The sequence below is a fragment of the Triticum urartu genome, chromosome 2 (assembly GCF_003073215.2).
Source record: "Triticum urartu cultivar G1812 chromosome 2, Tu2.1, whole genome shotgun sequence".
Classification (NCBI taxonomy): domain Eukaryota; kingdom Viridiplantae; phylum Streptophyta; class Magnoliopsida; order Poales; family Poaceae; genus Triticum; species Triticum urartu.
In genome coordinates this window covers 8550467-8572966 of record NC_053023.1, presented here as the reverse complement: position 1 = coordinate 8572966, position 22500 = coordinate 8550467, and the positions used below count along the sequence as shown (strand labels likewise).

At 46.0% G+C, this 22500-nt stretch overlaps 1 long non-coding RNA gene across 1 annotated transcript; it reads right to left on the bottom strand.

Moving 5' to 3' along the window:
- Positions 1-8901: 8901 nt before the first annotated feature.
- On the bottom strand, positions 8902-10173 carry LOC125535040. The gene is made up of 2 exons (XR_007294575.1): positions 9839-10173; positions 8902-9566 (listed from the first exon to the last, which is right to left on the bottom strand). It is a non-coding gene; the product is annotated as an uncharacterized LOC125535040 (long non-coding RNA).
- Between the last annotated feature and the right edge of the window lie 12327 nt (positions 10174-22500).

Here is a 22500-nt window from a genome sequence, read left to right as displayed (position 1 = left end):
GTGGTCCCGGTACAATACCGATAACCCCGAAACATGTCCCGATGGCCGAAATAGCACTTCCTATATATAATTCTTTACCTCCGGACCATTCTGGAACTCCTCGTGACGTCCGGGATCTCATCCGGGACTCTGAACAACTTTCGGGTTACTGCATATTCATATCTCTACAACCCTAGCGTCACTGAACCTTAAGTGTGTAGACCCTACGGGTTCGGGAGACATGTAGACATGACCGAGATCGCTCTCTGGTCAATAACCAACAGCGGGATCTGGATACCCATGTTGGCTCCCACATGCTCCTACGATGATCTCATCGGATGAACCACGATGTCGAGGATTCAAACAACCCCGTATACAATTCCCTTCATCAATCGATATGTTACTTGCCCGAGATTCGATCGTCGGTATCCCAATACCTTGTTCAATCTCGTTACCGGCAAGTCACTTTACTCGTACCGTAATGCATGATCCCGTGACCAGACACTTGGTCACTTTGAGCTCATTATGATGATGCATTACCGAGTGGGCCCAGTGATACCTCTCCGTCATACGGAGTGACGAATCCCAGTCTTGATCCGTGTCAACCCAACAGACACTTTCGGAGATACCCGTAGTATACCTTTATAGTCACCCAGTTACGTTGTGACGTTTGGTACACCCAAAGCACTCCTACGGTATCCGGGAGTTACACGATCTCATGGTCCAAGGAAAAGATACTAGACATTGGAAAAACTCTAGCAAACAAACTACACGATCTTTATGCTATGTTTAGGATTGGGTCTTGTCCATCACATCATTCTCCTAATGATGTGATCTCGTTATCAATGACATCCAATGTCCATAGTCAGGAAACCATGACTATCTTTTGATCAACGAGCTAGTCAACTAGAGGCTTACTAGGGACATGTTGGCGTCTGTTATTCACACATGTATTACGATTTCCGGATAACACAATTATAGCATGAATAAAGACAATTATCATGAACAAGGAAATATAATAATAATGCTTTTATTATTGCCTCTAGGGCATATTTCCAACACTCATCTCACGTGGACGCAAGCCAACCCGCGCTTTCCACATGCGTTGCGGCGGTCGGTTGCATTGGTCTTCCCTCCGTTCCAAAATAGATGACTCAACTTTATACTAACTTGCTGTGAGATTTATAGTAGTATATTTGTTGTCAATAAAACTTGAATATGCTGATGTTCTCAAATAAAAATAAAAGTAAGTCCAAATGAGCATCTAAAGAATGAGCTGGCGTACATAATCGGAACAATGCCAAGGACGCATGGAACGATGTGCATGTGATATGTGTGTAGGCGCTCGCCGAGCGCGTTCGGGAGGCCAAGGCGCAAAAGCTACATCGGGACATCGAGAACCCTTGAGTTCAATGATGGTGAGTGCATCGAGGATTTCACATTGCGACTTTCTGGGGCCGTCACTTATTTGTGGTTGCTCACGGATGAGATCTTGGACGAGCGCGTTTTGTGCCATCGAGAAACACACAGACACAGGTGGCCATCTCCAGGGAGACACTCGTGGACCTGAGGAGAGGAGAACCCTCTCCATCGAGGAGATCACGGGGCGTCTACTCATGAACGTGGAGCGCTTTGCCCGGGGTGGCAAGTGCGCTGGTGGCGCTCTCTTGCTCCTTACCGAAGATGAGTGGAAGGCGTGCCAAGGTCTTCCGGTGGTAGCAAGAGGCTGGACAGAAAGACCAATGCGAACTCGCGCAACTGCATGCTCGAAGGTAGCGTTGGGAATGGCAACGATCGACAAGGTAGCGGTGGGAATGACGACGACGGTTGGCGGTCGTGGCAAGTCGCAGCGCACTACCGGACTCGCGGGCTATGCCTACGGCCACGGGCCATCGGCATAGGCCCCTAGGCCGTCGGCATAGATCTATGCTTACGGTTGTCGTCGGCACAGGCCCGTCGGCGTAGATGTCGTCAGCGTAGTCTTGTCAGACCGTCGGCATAGTATAGCCGTCGGCATAGGGGCCTATGCCGACGGCCTGGCGTCAGCCGTCGGCATAGTATAGCCGTCGGCAGTGTTTTCTGTCTGACGGCAACGGACGGCGCCATCAAAAGCGCTGACGAATCAAGCAATGCCACGTCGCAGAGCTATGCCGACGGCAAAGCCGTCGGCATACCTCTGCCACGTGGCATGACGATATATGCCGACGGCTGCCCGTCCAGGCCGTCGGCATAGATTTGACGACGTTAGCCGCTGGTCACGGGCGGGGTCGCCGGGCCCACGGGTATGCCGATGGCCTGGATATGCCGACGGTTGCTGTCGCCGTGTTCGCAGCTGGGCCGACGACTGTTGTATGCCGACGGGTGCCGTCGGCTTAGCTCGTGGTAGCCCGACGGCCAAGATACGCCGACGGCCAAGACGTGGCTGTCGGCATAGCTCAAAGTAGGCCGACGGCAGCCGTCGGCATTGATTTGGCCGTCGGGGTAGGGCCGGTTTCCGGTAGTGGCGGTGTGAGGGCAAGTGCCACTAGGTCAGGGAATGCCGCAAGCCGTGCAAGGACAGGAGGATCCCCGGGCCCTGCTGCTAGTGATGGCTGGCGATATCACTGTTACGATGGACCAACGCTCTGAGGCGGCTTCGGGAGAAACGTTTCCATGTCAACGAATTGGGATGCCACTGCAATGATTCTTGAAGAGGCCCAAACTGCTATGTTAGCAGCGATCCCAACGTCATGCACACTTGAAATGATTCTCCATGTCAATTGAAATGATCCCAGCGTCATGCTCCTCTACAATGTTTAACACTGGCAACGATTCTCCAGTCGGTTTCCACCGGAGAAGATGCACGTCATCCCCGGCAAAGGACAACGACGAGCGCGCCATGGAAACACCGCGTGTTGTGCCAGCGAGATATACGCACGGGCACGGGTGGCCATCTCCATCGAGGAGATCACGTACGGGGCGTCTACTCATGAACGAGGAGCGCTTTTCCCAGAGTGGCAACTGTGCAGACGGCGCTCGCCTGCTCCTTACCGAAGATGAGTGGAAGGCATGCCATGGGTGCAGCTATCCCAGCGTCATGCACAGTTGAAATGGCGGCTATGGCAGTGATTCTTATTGTTCAGAAACGCCCTGTTAGACTTTTGAAGGCATTTTTCCAGCCTTCGAAGGCATTTATTAATGCCTCCTAGTCCTAATTACTACCGTGTTGTAGTGTCCTGAATGAGGAGCGCGTCATCCCTGTGTCGTCCGTTAACGATCGGTCGTACCTCGACACCGGCGCTAGCAATCAAATGACAGGATTGCCGTCAATTTTTACCACCCTTGACGAGCATGTGAACGGTATATATGGTGAAATTGGCGATGGCTCTGTCCTTGAGATTCAGGGGCGCACGCGAATTTGTTCTGTTCGTCTGCAAGAACGACGAGCACAAGGTGCTGACTGAGGTGTACTGCATACCGCGGCTCCGAAGCAACATTATCAGCATCGACCAGCTGTATAAGATCAGCGTGAAGACGGTGGTCGGAGAGGATGTCATGAGCCTGTAAGACCATCAGATGGTGCACGCGTGTGAGGCGGATGCCCAACCGCCTCTACCCCGTCTTCCTCATCTTGTCAGAGTCGTCGGTCTGCTGCTGCAAATAGGGGACACGGCCTGCACGACCTCACCGCCAAGGCCATGGCCGTCTACATCCCTGCGGTCCATGGCATCGAGCACTTTACCGAGTGGTGCCCCCTTGGGAAGCAGCACTGGGCGCCGTTCCTGTGCGCCATGGATTACCGCGCGAAGGAGCGGCTGAAGCTCTCACACGGAGTCCTGTGCGGACCGATCACCCCGGCCCGGCGACATCAGCAAGTAACAACTAACAAGTACTTCCTCCTCATTGTTGATGACACGATTGGATACATGTGGGTGGAAGTGCTCATGTCCAAGGACAAGGCGCTTAAATTCTTCAGGAAGGTGAAGGTCCTCGTGGAGAATTAGCTCGGCCTGAAAATGAAGGTGAAGGGGAATTTCAATTTATTTTCTTCTTATCGTTAGAATGTTGGGCAAGTGTTATATGACATTTGATACTGTGATAGAATCGTTATGGTTTACAAAGAAGGTGGATTTAGTGAGCACATGGGCACATGGCCAGATATGTGCCTTACCAATCATGCGGTGTGGGTTCTCAGCGGCGATGTAGAAGGGGAGGGGGTGTTAGAGGTATGGTCGAGGGAAACGATGGACCGAAAGAGAAAGCGGCTCGGGCAGGCGCCACACGGCATCGGCACCAGTCGCAACTAGTGTGAAAAGGTTGGTCATGGGATAGAAGGAGGAAAGAAGACGACCACAAGCATGTAATTTTATTGAGGGGGTGGGGATAGAGGGATGGTCAGGGGCAACGATGGACCTACGGAGAAGGCTGCTTGGGCAGGGCGGCGCACGACATAGGTACTGGCCATTACCAGTGTTGAAGGATGGGCCATGGGGACAGAAGGAGGAAGACAATGATGATCACACAATTTTACCACCGAAAAAACAAGTGACCGGTGCATAGGTGCTCTCATGTATACGTTAAAGAAATAGATAAAAGGCGATGTATATTTAAAGGACTTGATTCATGTCACTTAGTCATCCATTTGATTTATTTTCCTGTATTGTGCCCGTAGCAACGTCATGGGCATTCTACTAGTCGACTGGTGAGATATCTCCGTACCTCTTCATAATAAAAAATAGAATGGTCATGTCACTTAGTCATCCATTTGATTTATTTTCCCGTATTTTAGCAACGCCATGGGCATTCTACTAGTCAAGTGATGAGATCTCTCCGTACCCCTTCATAATAAAGAATATGATGGTCTTTTTTTTAATACATCACCCGACGTACTTTTTTCTCTTTTTTAATCTTCAAATTAACTGCGCCATGGGAGATTCGAACTCCAACCCTTAAGATTTAGTTCTAGTTTTAGTTTTAGTAACCAACCGGGACAGGTTACTTGTTGTGCCCACTTGCTTTCTTTTTGCTTCTTATGTGACAAATGTAATTTTGTGATCTTTCAGGCCGGGGTTTCTCAGTGTTTTTTAAATCGGAGTTTGTTCTGTTTTTTTTGACTTTTTTGTTTTCTTTTTTCCCTTTTCATTTCATTTTTATATTTTTAAAATGCGTAAAAAAATTAAAATAAAGGAAATTCAAATTCGTGAACTTTTTTGAACTTGTTTTAGCGAACTTTTTCGAAAATCTGTGAATATTTTTCAAAATTGATGAACTTTTTTCAAATCTGCAAACGCTTGGGCTGGCCCAACAGGCGCTCGATGGAATCAATTTTAAAAATAAAGATTTTTCATTTACTTTTGACATATTTCATTCAGACAATTGTCAGAGTTCAGCTCTAGTTTGAAATTACGATTCATCATCTACTATGTGCATCTTTGAATGGACTTGGCTCATACTGGCCAATTCCGAGTTCAGAAACATACTACTGAAATTCAACACGTACCCTGCTATATATATATATATATATATATATATATATATATATATTCATTGAATGCCCAGTTCATCAAATCATAAAGTGTAGAGGTGAAGCTAATGACAACACTATCAGCAAAGAAGAAAAGAAAAGAAAAAACAGCCTTAAAACATGCAAAAGAGTGTCATCATGATGTGCAAGAAGTTGGGTACTGATTGACAAGAGGGCAGAGTAATTTGGTAAAAAAAGTTGATTCCAGAATCATGTTGCGGATGAGCATCAATATCAGACTTGCACTATTCAACATGGGGAGGTGCCAAATATTTTGATTTCTATTAGCAAGTATGAAGCAAATCAGATGCGATAAACAAGCATTAGAATTTTAATATATTTTTTAAAACCTAAGCAAAATTACAGTACTAGCAGCAAGCCTGCAAATGAAAGCATGTTGAGTGATGGTGAACATATATTATAAATGAAATGACAGCAGTATGCAAATGAAACTATAGAATCAAATGACAGGGTGATGCTGTAAACCCTGTCTGTCGGTGTGCACTGAACTCGCTGGCAAAGAGTTGGGAACAAATACGCCTTGTAGGCTGTGGAGAGATGTGGACCTCGTCGTTCTCCATGTCGACGCGAAGCAAATACTGGCCTTTGTGCACTAGTCGATGGTCTACGATGCTTTCGTCATTTATGACTAAGTAGACGACGCCGTCTTGGTGGATGCTGAGGACAGGGAGCGACGGAGCAAGCTGTCTCAAACCTGCAGACTGGTAGCTCACGTTTGCCCAGATTTTTTCGACATTGTACTTGCAGGTTATGTTCCAGCCTGAGAGGTCAGGCGACAGCGTCCAGACGATGAGTTCCAATCCATATTCATCCAAGGCGATGAGCTTGATGTGTGCAGCACAAACGCAGGCCATGGAACGGAACTCGCCTGGGCGGACGATGTCTGGATACTCGGGATTTACATCATAGGCTGGACAGTCTTGTGGCAACTTGATAAAGCTGAACTTGTTGTTGCAGTCTTGGTTGAGATCACAGAGCAACATGCCTTTGAGCAGATCCACCCAGCAAAGGATAGAGCCCCGGTAAGAGAAGCACAAATCAACGGTGAATCTGCTGGACGGAAGGGGATGGCTCCCGGACAGCAAGACCCATTCTGGTTCTGGGGAGGACGACCTCCACAGCCAGACCCCGGCCTGGGAGAATCCTGGCATGAAGAGCTCGGCAAGAAGGTAGCCCGCCCCTTGGGCGTCGCACATGACGACGGCCGACTGGTGCCCCATGACTCCATGCAAGTCGTCGTCGTCGTCGGGGAGACGGGGGATCACGGACAGGGAGTCCTTCCTGGCGTCGTAGATGAGATAGCCTCCCCGCAAACTAGAGCCAGGGCGGTACCCGCCGGCGTAAAGGGCGACCAGGTTCTTGTCCGTGCTGGAGATGCGGCCCGAGTCCAGGTCCATGTATGGTGGCGGGAGCGGGAGGGATTGCGGCGGCACCAGTATGTGGAGGAAGGAGAGTTCCGGCGGATTGCCGACGATTGCCCGGGCCTTGAAGGTCCGCAGGTACTTGATGACTTGATCACTTATGGCTTTGCGGTTTGGTGGCCCACTTCCTTCCCAGAATCCCCACGGGTAGGGGACTGACTCTCCGCCGGATGCCGCCTCGTCGGGGGTGAAATCAATCTCACGGTCGAGCAGAACCATGGAAGCTAGCTAGCTAGGGATTAGGGTTGGGTGGAGCGATTTGGGGATCGATGGTGGCGGCTCGGCCTGGGTTAGAACAACTCTTTCCGGAAAAAAATTCGGTGGAGACCGGCTGCAAACCTCCTCCTGTGCAGCCCCGCCCTCGATGCGCGCCATGTGGAGAAGCTCAGCATCGTATGGATCGTCTTCTCCGCATCAGTTCCCAAGCGTTGCGCGGCTCCCGGCTCAGCTCGGCTCCTTAGCGTTGGGGATTCGATCCTGACTGCTGCGACCGGTTCGCGAGCGCGCCGCCGCTGCCAGGATTCGCCTCCTCTGCCGCCTGGGTTCGCCCCCGCCGTCGCCTGCAGTGGCCTCCATCAACGCTGTCCGTCTCCGAAACTCCCGCCGGCAAGGATAGTTTCCCCACCCAACTCTCCACCTCCCGTACTCAAGTGCTTGCTATATATGCCTCTGTTGTTGCTCTTGCTGGCGTTGGCTTGTCTAGTATATCCATACAACACATGTCCGAGCAAATACCTTTATTTTGATTCATTTTCACCCATTGCAGTTGAACTCTATGCACTTTTTTTTGCACCAACAGTGGTAACTGAGAAGAAAAAAATATTATAGTATTTAGTACATACTCCCTGCATTAATTCCAATGCTACTCGAGATTTTGGAAGATCATGTATATTTGAATATATCCATTATGCAGGATCTTGTCATGTTTTGGATTTCAATGCTACTGATTGATAGTGCTCTATCACCGTATACAATGTTTGGAAGATGTTAATCTATTATGTATTTGTGCATCGACCATCTTAGATGATGGACACAACTCTGAACATAATTTCAGTTATCAGAAATGTAAACAAGTAATGTCAAGATCTCATAATTCGTGAACTGAAAGAGAAAGTTGTCACACTTAATGTCAGAAAGAGACAATTGGAAGCACAAGTTAATCAGCTACTGACCAAAATATGTATGTAAATATTCTTACTTGTGCACTTTTATTATGTCATCACTGAATTTTGATAATGCATTAGTTATCACTTTCACTGCACACTCAAACTTCCTTCTAAGGCACAACTTTTCACTGCAATGAAGCGAAGAAATCTCCTATGGGTTCAAGGTCAAGGTGTGATTTATACTACTGTTGGTCCAGAAAATGGTCAAACTTACGGTCTGCGGAAGGTATCTTGTGTCCAGTCTGGGTTCTCCAAGCCACTGACTATTTGCAACTTCACCTGCAGAAGGAGACATTGCGGATCAAGCCTGCTGATGTATTGATCAAATAGTGTAGAGAATTATTTTTGTAGTGATCAATTATACATGTAGAGAGATTTCTTATTGACAGGTTGAAATGTCAATGTACGATGTATGCAATGAGCTATTTGTAGATTGGTCATAGGGTCAAGTTTTAAGATTTGTGGACTGCTGGTTTAGAAGATACTTATAGAGTAATATAGGATGAAAAGGTTCTTGCTACAGTAAAATTGTATGATTTTTGTGCTTTTGGTTTGGAAGCTACAAAAACAATGAAGGAAAATTTTCTGAATTTCCAAACAGATTGTGTTCTTTTACTTGAGTTGAAGTCCTACTTAATCAAAAGACAAAAATAATATCCTCAATAAAGTTGTAGCTTCTTTTGTGAAGTTTCCAAAAAGTGTATTTATTTGGAACCTTGATTCTATAGATTAAAAGATACTCCCTTTGTAAAGAAATATAAGAGCGTTTAGATTACTACTAAAAGTACTTCTATGTGTATAGCAGATCAAAGAAACAATCACACTTTTTACCATCACCTTGAGGATTTCAAATCATCCATATATATATGTTAGATAAAAAGATACATTGTACATTGCCAGGTAGAGAAATCAACTCTAGATTCCTACAACATTTGTCATAATTCAACTCCAAAGTTGCAAGACTTGACATTTAGTCTATCAAAAAGTTGACGAAATCAGCAATAATTCCATCTTCTCCAATGGTTGCCACGACAGTTGTGTACTTGAGGGTCTTCGTCTAGGAGACGGACGGTGGAGCTTTGTTGTTCCGCAGCGAGGAGGACTCCCCTTTGTTCTTCCATCACCGAGGCTCCTGCCTCTAGGGAGGGCGCCGTCGATGTCAAAGATAGCCACCCTGCTTATATATGCTTTCATCCTTGGGCCAAGAGTAGAATCTTGAGAAAGCTTTTTTATCTTGGCCTCGAGCTGACTTTGATTCATTCAGAAGATGTACTTCCAACCAGGCTTAAACATGTTGTCACTCTAGTCATGATTATTCTCAAATTGACTTTATACAGGGCAGAGAAAAGAAAATGTCAGTGAAATAAAAATCCGATCCTCAAAACTGTAACATGCAAAGAAACCAGGGAGTCCATATTGTCAGTTTTAGTTGTTGCAAAGAAACACATTCTATACTTTTGCCATCTTCTTTGCTCTCTTTTTAACCATACTTCATGGGTATCTGAAAATGCATCTATAATAGCTCCCTTTTATTTATGATACAATTATAAATGCAGTATTTCCTGAAGGCCCAATTCCGCCACACCAACTACCTGTATGCTGATTGGTTGCTTAGTATTGGAAGCACAGAAACTTCCTCACATGTATATGTTCATTATCACCTACAAAAATGTGTTAATTATCCAATGTTTACCTACGACCGCATCAGGGCAATGCTTGTCTCCTGACGCAACACTATATAACAACACCTTTTTAACCATACTTCATGGGTATCTGAAAATGCATCTATAATAGCTCCCTTTTATTTATGATACAATTATAAATGCAGTATTTCCTGAAGGCCCAATTCCGCCACACCAACTACCTGTATGCTGATTGGTTGCTTAGTATTGGAAGCACAGAAACTTCCTCACATGTATATGTTCATTATCACCTACAAAAATGTGTTAATTATCCAATGTTTACCTACGACCGCATCAGGGCAATGCTTGTCTCCTGACGCAACACTATATAACAACAGCAGTTCATCAGCGAGAACAATGGAAGTTGAACAGAAATACAAATCAATAAACCAACCCCAGCAATGGACAGAGGTGGACGGCGGAGGCGATTGCGGCGGACGGCGGAGGCGGCGAACGACTGGGAGAAGGGGAAGGAGCGCACCTGAGCCGACTCATCTGCGTGGTCACCTCTCGTCCAGGAGCCGAGATAGTGTCGTTGGAGCCGAGCGTCAGCGCGCGAGCCGAGGGAACGCGTGGAGCGGGTGAGACGAGGGATACCGTGGGATGCTGGGAACGTACAGGTGTCAGCAGATGCGATCGGGTACGCACAGGAGGAGGTTTGCAGCCGGTCTCCACCGAATTTTTTTGGAAGGAGCGCACCTGAGCCGACTCATCTGCGTGGTCACCTCTCGTCCAGGAGCCGAGATAGTGTCGTTGGAGCCGAGCGTCAGCGCGCGAGCCGAGGGAACGCGTGGAGCGGGTGAGACGAGGGATACCGTGGGATGCTGGGAACGTACAGGTGTCAGCAGATGCGATCGGGTACGCACAGGAGGAGGTTTGCAGCCGGTCTCCACCGAATTTTTTTCCCTCTTTCCTGCAAAAACTTGTTCTGTAAAATCAAATCCGTTACGGCAAACCAAGTTGTAGACTGACTTGGAAACAGTTAAAGGTTCTGGTCCAAATTTTGTGATGTGGGTTTGCCGTATTTGTTTCACCCGATGTCATGCGGTACCGCAAATCTGTTTTAGAGGAATAGGCAAAATCATGATTTCAAACAACAGTCTTGCTAAGTCTCAGTCGATTAAGACTTAACAAAGTCTAAGTCGATACTATATCCGTGAGATCTTACATTGAGATGAGATTCGTGCAAATTTTTCTTTTTAGTTTTTTCATTTTCGCTCTTGCATGTTATGTCACTTGACTAATACTTAGTTAAATCATAGTCGACTGAGACCTAGCCACACCCTTCGATATAATCTTAAAAGAACAACAATATAAATCAAACATAATAATGTTTTAGCATCATACAACACAACAACAATTACAGAAAAAATATTCAGATCCAAATAATTATTACAATAACAAATGGTCCGGAATTAAAAGAATTGTTCAAATCACACATGGATACAAATAAAATCAAATGACTAAAATGAGAGTTTATCTTCCAAAAAGTTGTCACTAGTGCTCAATGAGATCATCCCAAAGCTGGCTGTGTGTCACATTGTCCTAGATCTTTCTATAGGTCGCAATAAATACAATGATCTCATATGGGTCCCTGTTATGCTTGACACGGCTACAAATATAGTAAAACTATAAGTTTAAATCTCATCCTTGATGATTATGTTGTGAAAAATTACACATGCAGTCAAAATATCCGAGAGGAATTTCTTGTCCCAGTAGCGAGTGGGACCTTGAACAATGGCAAACCGAGCTTGCAACACACCAAATGTCCTCTCAATCTCCTTTCAGCAAGCTTATTGAGCTTTGGCAAAAATAGTGTGTTTATTAGTTTCTGGCTTACTGATGGTCTTCACAAATGCTGCCCACGAAAGGATAGATACCGTCAGTGAGATAATACCTCTAGGGAAACACGGTAGTCAAGAACCACTATGAAGATGTACAAGGTTTGATCTGAGCATTAAACTCATAGCAGCAGAAGGAGAGTCGGTGAATATCATTGGTGCAGATCCCCGCATTTAGGAATTTACAACCTCCTAATAGTGACGATTTTCTCCCTCGGACAGTCCTTCGGACAACCCCTTAGATAGTCCCTTGAACAGAAGATCGAACATATTATCTCTCTACCGGGTTGCACGCATACGGTGTCACATATCCAGCGGCGCTTCGCCGTCCAGAACTAATCGCTAACGGAGAACAGGCAGTCTTCCAGCGCTACAAAACTATTTCGTGCAGTAGCTAGAGAGGGAGAGGAGGCAGATCATTGCATACCAGTTGATGAGAGTTCAAAGGCTCAAGTTGAAGTGAGTTTGGAGAGCTCCTATCCTCCTCTATTTCTAGGAGAAAGAGGAGGTGGAGGAGGCAAGAAAATGGCTGCCCAAAAGCCCCCCCACCAACATAGCTCCACAAAAGAAGGGAGCATGTCCCCACAAGGGGGGCCCCCTCCCAACACCCCTCCACTATTAGGGGGGCTCCCCTCCCCCAATATGTCCCCACCAAAAAGGGGGTCGCCTCTTAAGCACTAGCCCACAAAAAGGGGGAGACTGTCCCGCAGTGGGAACACCTCCCAACACTTGGTCCTCTTATGTTTGCTATCCCTTGGGGATGTCATCCCCCCAACATTTTCGGAACCAGATTGCCTCAAGCTCGTTGAGGCGTTCAAGGGTGAGTCGGACATCTGGAGCTCCTACACGCCTATTCTGATCGATTGCTTTGATTTAGCACATGGAATTCCTTCGATTTCTTTCCAGCATTGCCCGCGGGAAGCCAACAATCTGGCACATTTTTTAGCAAGATATAGCTATGAGCAAGGTAGTAGTTTTGAGTGGGTAGATGAAGCACCAAACTTTTTGTTATCGCATTTACTATCTGATATAACCTTGCCAAGAGATGAATAAAGTTCCATGAGGCTTTCCCTTAAAAAAACATTTTCGGAACCCTCCAAAAAATTCTAGACACACTCCGAAACATTTCCGGCTGGATGGTATTTTTGTTTTCTCCAAAACTTACGCGTTACTCCGAAACACTTCCAGTTTTCTCTCCGAAACATTTTCATTGTCTCCGAAACTTTTCTAGTGACTTTCTCTCAAGCTCCTAACCTCCTAGTAGTCAGCGTATGTATGACCCTTAAGCGTGTGACACTGTGGATTCAGTGAAATATAGACATGACCGAAACTCTTTCCGATCAATGATCAATAGTGGAACGGTATACATCCTTATTGACCCCTATACACACACGAATGAATATTCAAGTGAACCTTTAGTTACTGTGTGTTGTTCTTGTTGCTTTGCTATATGTTACAAAAACCTGAGGTGAGATTTATCGGCATCCCCATGAATCAAAAACTTGTTCGCTATGCCAGTTTGCTCGTTGTAGGTTTTGTTCTCTTTTCTCATCCCCATGTTCTCGCATCCCTGTGATCAAATCACACTGGGTATGACCAGACGATGGTGGATACCATCAAACCAAGAGGGCCCCAAGAATATGTCTCCATCGTTTGGAGGAGCAAATACTGATCTTGAGCTATCTAGTCCCTTGTCATACTTTTTCATGAACCCATAAGTCGCCGTAATAGCCACCCTATTACAGATAATGTTTAACAAACACCAAAGTTCACGAAGCAAGTATGAAAGAACTCGATACTCTCATGGTATAAGGAATTATGCAAACGTTTAACTTTCTCTTTGTTATAAACCATTAAATTGTGACGGAATGTATCTCATAGCATAACATCAATTGGGTTAGTTCAACACAAGTGTTCTTCTAACATTGTGTTCTCAAATTTGCCGCCATAGTCATGCCCATGATCACGAAAACAAAACCATCATGCAACACTTGAGTTAGTATTAAAGGCGGGACTAGGAATCTATTTATCCATTAATTATTTCACACGTGCACGTGAGATTCCTTACGAGCCTCGTAGTTATTGCAGACTCGTGAATCATTGCAATTATAGCATAGAACATAAAACATCAATTACAACGTGGGAGATAAATAATAATAATAATTACCTTTGGGGCATCTCTCCTACAAACTCCCACTTACATTAGAGTCAATAATCTAGTTACATATATAGCTTCTTTAACACCAATGGCTATCTGGTGCTGCTGATGCTTTGCTTGTGGTAAAGGATGTGAACATGATTTACGTCACTCACATCCCCAAACAGGAGCAGAAACGGGCACTTCAGGACATTTACGCCTTAGAGCCCGTCGCCCCGAAGTATAACCCATGGTCTGCCTACCCTATCACATTCGACAAGCGCGACCATCCGACCAGCATACGACATGAAGGATCGGCAGCCTTAGTCTTGGATCACATCGTTGACGGATTCCATTTAACACGCGCCCTCATGGACGGAGGCAGCAACCTCAAATCGATTTATGCGAACACGGTCAGAAAGATAGGCATTGACTCATATTGGATCAAACCCATCACAACCACCTTTAAAGGTGTCATTCCTGGTGTCGAAGCTAGCTGCATGGGAACAATCACGCTGGAAATAGTCTTCGGCTCACCTGGAAACTTCCGAAGCGAAGAGATATCGTCCCCTTTCGAAGCAGCTACCACACACTGCTAGGGAGCACCACATTCGCTCGCTTTAACGCAATCCCACACTACACATATTTAAAGCTAAAGATGCCGGGACCAAATGGTGTTATCATAGTGAATGTTAACACCAAACGCTCCCTCTACATAGAGGAGCAAAACGCAGATTTCGCAATCGAGGTCCAGGCAACCGAGGAGGCGGCCCGTGCAATGAAAAGCACGCCCGGCTCGTCGAAGCATACACGGCCACACTGGTCGACCTTGGACAGCCATCCACCCACCCCAATAGGGGTACGGGCATCAAGCAAATGAACGGCCGAGGTGGCAGACCGCACACGCCAGCCTCGTCTTAAAAGAGGTTAAGCTGGTCAACAACAAGGAAGTGCAGACGCGCGGTATCGAAGGATCCGGACTAACTAACTCGACAGCGTCCACCCTGTTCTTACTCCATTTCTTTTTTGTCTCCTTTTCTCACCACATTGTATCTTTTATAAGTCTATTTTGATAAAGCTCAGCATGTACGCTTGACCATATGAAATAAAGGAGAATAGACCTTCGAGGTCACCATGCATATTCTTATGTTCCTTTCATTGACTGCCTTTGAGTTAAGAGACTACCTTATGAGGCCAGCTTTATCACTAATGCCCAAATTACAAGTCTGAAGTGTCTATTCAGCGTCACAGATGTTGTGTTATATGAATCGGTTTCGATCCTCGATTTTGGTCAATAGTTGGGTTGTCCGGCTCCTGTGCTTAGCACTTATGTTACCAATTTATTTAGCTAAGAGTGTAAAGGGAAAACCACTGCGATTGCGCTTTCAACTCGTATGGTAAAGCGCATCAGTGGAGAAAGGTAAAAACTGACTATTGTGGTAAAGATAAATTGGTCGGCTAGCCGATGACAATGTCAACAAAGGATTGTTAGAGATCCCCTATGACAAATGAAGGGATTTTTATATTAAAATAAGCCAAAGTGACTAGTGGTCTAAACCCCAACAACCACCGAGCACTTCACACACGGATGACTAAGTGAAAGCTATACAACCAATATAGTATGATTGCCTTGTTTCATATGCACGGACCGCCTTCAGGAACCAAGGCATTGGCCAAGGGTCAAGACTGCATATGAGACACCCTTCGTATCTTGTAAAAAGGGACCGAAGCCGACGATTGGTCTCTTTCAGTTTTAAATCGGTCGCATGGGAGTAAAAAAAATATAATACTACACATCGGAATTTAAAGCTGCATTCATTCTAAACAAAAGCATTTCTTTACATCTTGCAAATTCGGCATTCCTAAGTATAATCTAAAAATACAAAGTGTCCTTGGGACATTAGTCCTTGGTGATCCGAGCTCCCTCTCCATCACCACAGCCAAGAACTGCTCCGCCTTCCGGTCCTTCCCTTCGGGGGTCCCGAGGTCACGAGCGCCGCATCAAGATGCGGATAGTGCGTCTTCATGCAAGCATACACCCGTTGGATGCCCTCCAAGCACATGGACCGCTTCCAGCATCACTTGAGGGCCGGCCTCTTGCATACGGGCCACCAGTCTGAAGAAACTGGTCGGCATAGCCTCCATGGGCCAGAGTTGGACATAGAGATCTTGCGGCGCTGGTTTCGCCATACAGAAGAGCTCCATTAGATGCTTCATCTGGTGATTCAACAGCTCCAGATGTGATGGCGCTTGGAATTGTTGCCAGAACGCTCTTTCCGTGGCATGGCCCTCCCGCGCGCCGAAGTAACGGCCGGCGTCTGCGGCGCTCCTCAGGTGATTCACGATGGCCTCTGCGGATCGCCATAGTTGAGTGAGCTCGACGAATCCCTTGCGGTAAAAAAAACACTCTAAAGCAAAAATGTCTTACCAGCAGCGATCCGCCTCACTTGCTGGAGCACTTCGCGGTCTGCCCAGGCCTGGGTCTAGACCTCGGCGTGTGTCGAGCTCAGCTTCTTGAGCTCCACGGTCGCCTCCTTCTCCTTCTCCTTAAGGGCGTCGCATTCAAAATACACGCCCTCCAGGGTGTCATCCACCTCGAGGAGCCAGGCCTGGTCCTTGCCCCGAGCTGCCTTCTCTTCGGCAAGCTCCCTCTCGGCCAGTGCGGCCGCAGCGTTTTGCTGCTCCGCCTCCCACTATATGTATGTATGTGAAAATTTTGCATGAACACACAATTTAGCAACATCATGTGGACCAACCAAAATATTCAATCTATATGTATGTATGTGAAAACTTGTGTCTAACAATATCAAATTCTAACCTTATCGTAGAAAGGTAATACCGACACACCACTACAAGGTTTAACTTTTATAGACTTCGTTAACTGAAAAAATGTAAAATCCACCCCACCAAAAATGATTTTTTAGACAAGATATGACTGACGTCTCCACCTTGGACTACACACCTATACACAGATAGTGGTGTTGTGTGCACAACCAACACCGCTAAGGTGGTCCGGCACAAATAAAGGAGGGGGGGGGGGTCTTATCCACCCAATGGGAGTGGATTAATCTTATCCACCCCGTCCCGCGCCCCCACAAACCATCCCTCTTGCATCGGCGCCCACCATTTCACCTCTTCGGCCCTCCTTACACCCGACGTCGCCGTCCTCCTTCATGTTCCACGAGCTGAAGAAGGTCCTGGCCATGCTACCATTGACCCGGCCAATTGCCGGTATCGTGCAAGTAGCCGAGATGCACGCCGCCGGCTTCCTGATGGATGCGTCGCCGAATCAGTCCCCAACCCCTTCTCCGGTTGGTTCACCGCCACCATTCCCGACACGGACTCCGCCTCCGTCGGCACCCTGGGGCGTCAACATGGTGGATGAGGTGGCTTTGTGAGAGCATCTAGTGGCTGCGCCGCGGCTTGCTGACACTAACAACACGGCTCTGTACCGTGCTGACCCGGAATTTGAGGAGGAGCAGCCCGCCATCGACTACTCCTTCGAGTCCCTCCGAGAGGACGAGGAGAAGAGGGAGGAGGTACAACCTCCTCCGGCTTCGCCTCCGCCTCTTGCATGCCATGACGTGGAGGAGTTGTGAACGGTGGGCATGCTTCTTGATGTTTGCATGATATTTTCGTCGCTTCCTCCCGATGAGCGAGGGGAGATCCTAGCGTTGCGAACCAACCTCCTGCATCCGACGTCGTGGAGGCCTCTGACTCCGGCTACAAACACGAGGACGTCATCATCATCATCTCAGATGACAATGCGTAGAAGGCCCGGCGGTAGCGGTTGTGACGAAGACAGCCCGTTAGCGTGGAATCAGACTCACTGTTTAGTTTTAATTAGATTTTTTGTGATTTGATTATTTGAATAGTGTTGTTCAAATCTGTGTAATATATGGATATGAACTAGTTTAATATTAATGTTTAAGTAAGATTTATTTTAATTAATGTGTTAACTCAATTTGTGTAGCCAGGGGTTATTAGATAGTAGGGATTTACTGACAACGGGGATGCACGGGGCAAAGCGAGCGTTAGCCAAATGACGCATGACTTCTATTACTGTTGTCTACCATACAGCTTGTGCTACTGATAATTTGTCGGTTAGTGGCATTGCACATTGATACAAGTGATGAGACACGCACGAGTGGCGTTGGGAGCATACGCAGGTAATACCAGCCTAGCACTGGCATCATACTAATGGCGTCGGCATGGGGCGCCACTAACAACATTCTCCGAACACCGCTAGTAGGCATTTTTGCACTAGTGTGGCCTTATTCCCAAATGTTCTCGACAAAAGCACCAGGCCCGGATTAATTCCTAGCTCAAGTTTTTCAAAATTATTGGCACTTGCAAGGTGAGAAGACAGACATTACTAATGTTGTCATTAGGATATTGAAGGGAGGAGATTATGCGTAGGAGATTAACAGGATGCTCATTGTTATTAATCCTAAGGTACAAACAATACTTTTTTCGCAGTCTGCCCTATTAGCTTGCTTAGTGTGATTTATAAAGTCGATTCAAAAGTACTCGCAAACCAACTTAAGCGGGTTCTCCCCGAAATTATCTATGAACAACATCGACCTTTGTGCCTGATAAACTTATTGTTGACAGTGTCATTGCGACCTATGAGTGTTTGAATTATATGAGAAGAAAGAGGCAAAAAGAATTATCATTATGCGGTGAAACTAGACATGCAGAAGGCATTTGAGACAAAAAAAACTAGCATATTGCAGAGCTCTGCAACCCAGGTGCGCTAGGGATATATCTCACTTATAGTGTGATGTATCGCACTACAAGAAACCTGTTAATTCATGACGGATTCCTGATGACATTTTCAGATTCTGTCATGAATGAGTTGGTACAGCCCCGCAAGCCCGCCGAAGCCCACTAAAGCCTAGCTAATTGTTCCCCGTATAAAAAACCTAACCCTAACTGTTGGGTTTCGTAGTAATTTCAAAATTTTCCTACGCACACGCAAGATCATGGTGATGCATAGAAACGAGAGGGGAAGAGTGTGATCTACGTACCCTTGTAGATCGACAACGGAAGCGTTAACTTGGTTGATGTAGTCGTACGTCTCCACGGCCCGACCGATCAAGCACCGAAACTACGGCACCTCCGAGTTCTAGCACACGTTCAGCTCAATGACGATCCCCGGACTCCGATCCAGCAAAGTGTCGGGGAGGAGTTCCGTCAGCATGACGGCGTGGTGACGATCTTGATGTACTACCGTCGCAGGGCTTTGCCTAAGCACCGCTACAATATTATCGAGGACTATGGTGGAAGGGGGCACCGCACACGGCTAAGAATATGATCACGTGGACCAACTTGTGTGTCTAGGGGTGCCCCCTGCCCCCGTATATAAAGGAGCAAGGGGAGGAGGCCGGCCGGCCCTATAGGCGCGCCAAGGAGGAGTCCTCCTCCTAGTAGGAGTAGGACTCCTACTAGGAGGGGGAAGGAAGTGGGGAGGGAGAGGGAAAGGGGGGCGCCGCCCCCCCTCTCCTAGTCCAATTCGGACCAGGGGGGAGGAGGCGCGGCCGCCCACCTTTGGCTGCCCCTCTCTCTTTCCACTAAGGCCCATATGGCCCATTACTTCTCCTGGGGGGGGTTCCGGTAACCCTCCGGCTCTCCGGTTTTCTCCGAAATCACCCGGAATACTTCCGGTGTCCGAATATGGCCGTCCAATATATCAATCTTTATGTCTCGACCATTTCGAGACTCCTCGTCATGTCCTTGATCACATCCGGGACTCCGAACTAACTGCGGTACATCAAAACTCATAAACTCATAATATAACTGTCATCGAAACCTTAAGCGTGCAGACCCTACGGGTTCGAGAACAATGTAGACATGACCGAGACACGTCTCCGGTCAATAACCAATAGCGGAACCTGGATGCCCATATTGGCTCCTACATATTCTACGAAGATCTTTTATCGGTCAGACCGCATAACAACATACGTTGTTCCCTTTGTCATCGGTATGTTACTTGCCCGAGATTCGATTGTCGGTATCCCATACCTAGTTCAATCTCGTTACCGGCAAGTCTCTTTACTCGTTCCGTAATACATCATTTCACAACTAACTCATTAGTTGCAATGCTTGCAAGGCTTATGTGATGTGCATTACCGAGAGGGCCCAGAGATACCTCTCCGACAATCGGAGTGACAAATCCTAATCTCGAAATACGCCAACCCAACATGTACCTTTGGAGACACATGTAGAGCACCTTTATAATCACCCATTTATGTTGTGACGTTTGGTTGCACACAAAGTGTTCCTCCGGCAAACGGGAGTTGCATAATCTCATAGTCATAGGAACATGTATAAGTCATGAAGAAAGCAATAGCAACATACTAAATGATGGGGTGCTAAGCTAATGGAATGCGTCATGTCAATCAGATCATTCATCTAATGATGTGATCTCATTAATCAAATAACAACTCTTTATTCATAGTTAGGAAACATAACCATCTTTGATTAACGAGCTAGTCAAGTAGAGTCATACTAGTGACACCCTATTTGTCTATGTATTCACACATGTATTATGTTTCCGGTTAATACAATTCTAGCATGAATAATAAACATTTATCATGATATAAGGAAATAAATAATAACTTTATTATTGCCTCTAGGGCATATTTCCTTCAGTCTCCCACTTGCACTAGAGTCAATAATCTAGATTACACAGTAATGATTCTAACACCCATGGAGCCTTGGTGCTGATCATGTTTTGCTCGTGGAAGAGGCTTAGTCAACGGGTCTGCAACATTCAGATCCGTATGTATCTTGCAAATCTCTATGTCTCCCACCTGGACTAGATCCCGAATGGAATTGAAGCGTCTCTTGATGTGCTTGGTTCTCTTGTGAAATCTGGATTCTTTTGCCAAGGCAATTGCACCAGTATTGTCACAAAAGATTTTCATTGGACCCGATGCACTAGGTATGACACCAAGATCGGATATGAACTCCTTCATCCAGACTCCTTCATTTGCTGCTTCCGAAGCAGCTATGTACTCTGCTTCACATGTAGATCCCGCTACGACGCTTTGTTTAGAACTGCACCAACTGACAGCTCCACCGTTTAATGTAAACACGTATCCGGTTTGCGATTTAGAATCGTCCGGATCAGTGTCAAAGCTTGCATCAACGTAACCGTATACAATGAGCTCTTTGTCACCTCCATATACGAGAAACATATCCTTAGTCCTTTTTAGGTACTTCAGGATGTTCTTGACCGCTGTCCAGTGATCCACTCCTGGATTACTTTGGTACCTCCCTGCTAAACTTATAGCAAGGCACACATCAGGTCTGGTACACAGCATTGCATACATGATAGAGCCTATGGCTGAAGCATAGGGAACATCTTTCATTTTCTCTCTATCTTCTGCAGTGGTCGGGCATTGAGTTTGACTCAACTTCACACCTTCTAACACAGGCAAGAACCCTTTCTTTGCTTGATCCATTTTGAACTTCTTCAAAATCTTGTCAATGTATGTGCTTTGTGAAAGTCCAATTAAGCGTCTTGATCTATCTCTATAGATCTTTATGCCTAATATGTAAGCAGCTTCACCGAGGTCCTTCATCGAAAAACTCTTATTCAAGTATCCCTTTATGCTATCCAGAAATTCTATATCATTTCCAATCAGTAATATGTCATCCACATATAATATCAGAAATGCTATAGAGCTCCCACTCACTTTCTTGTAAATACAGGCTTCTCCGAAAGTCTGTATAAAACCAAATGCTTTGATCACACTATCAAAGCGTTTATTCCAACTCCGAGAGGCTTGCACTAGTCCATATATGGATCGCTGGAGCTTGCACACTTTGTTAGCTCCCTCTGGATCGACAAAACCTTCCGGTTGCATCATATACAACTCTTCTTCCAGAAATCCATTCAGGAATGCAGTTTTAACATCCATCTGCCAAATTTCATAATCATAAAATGCGGCAATTGCTAACATGCACTACAAGAAATATGTCAACTTATGACCTTCTGTCAGTGACCCTCGAAGAATTGGTCATAAATGTATGACCATTTTAGACCAATTGGTCAAAAGCTGTTCAGGGGGCTCCAAACCCTAAACCATTGCGACCATTTTGGTCAGAAAGGTCGTAATTTCCTTAGACGAAATGGTCACAAAGCAAACAGTGCTAGTCCGCTGCCTTATTTCTAGTTGTTAATGACCAATATAGATGGTCATAGCCTTGTAGATTGTGGTGGGTTGTGATGACTAGGCGCCATCTCATCAGTTTTGCCTATGTGTCATGTCCATGTGGCAGTTTTTGCCCTAGGTTGTGAAGCAACCTATATTTCTATCATTCCCAAAATTCCCAAAAAAATCTCATAAATTCTTTGGGGCATATCTTCATCAAATATGTAAAAATCCTTCCTTTCCTAGTTCAAAACTAATTCAACAATATTCATTTTCCTATTCTGTTCACAACAACACTTTATGAAGGAAGTGCTATTTATATATTCTTGATTGCCCTCGGAATTTTTGGGCACTCTTTCTTATCCAAATCATTACCGCATGACAAAATTCAGCTCCATTTGCCTAGCAAATCTTCTTCGGCAAATTTCCAAAGTTTTTGTCCACCTAGAAGCATTGTGAAGGAAGTACCTTTTTTATATCTCTAAATGACATGAAATTTATACAGTTCCTTCATATGTCCAAATTATCACCCTCCTCCAAATTGCAGCTCAGTCAAATCATCTATGTGAGCCCAGGTTCAATTTATAT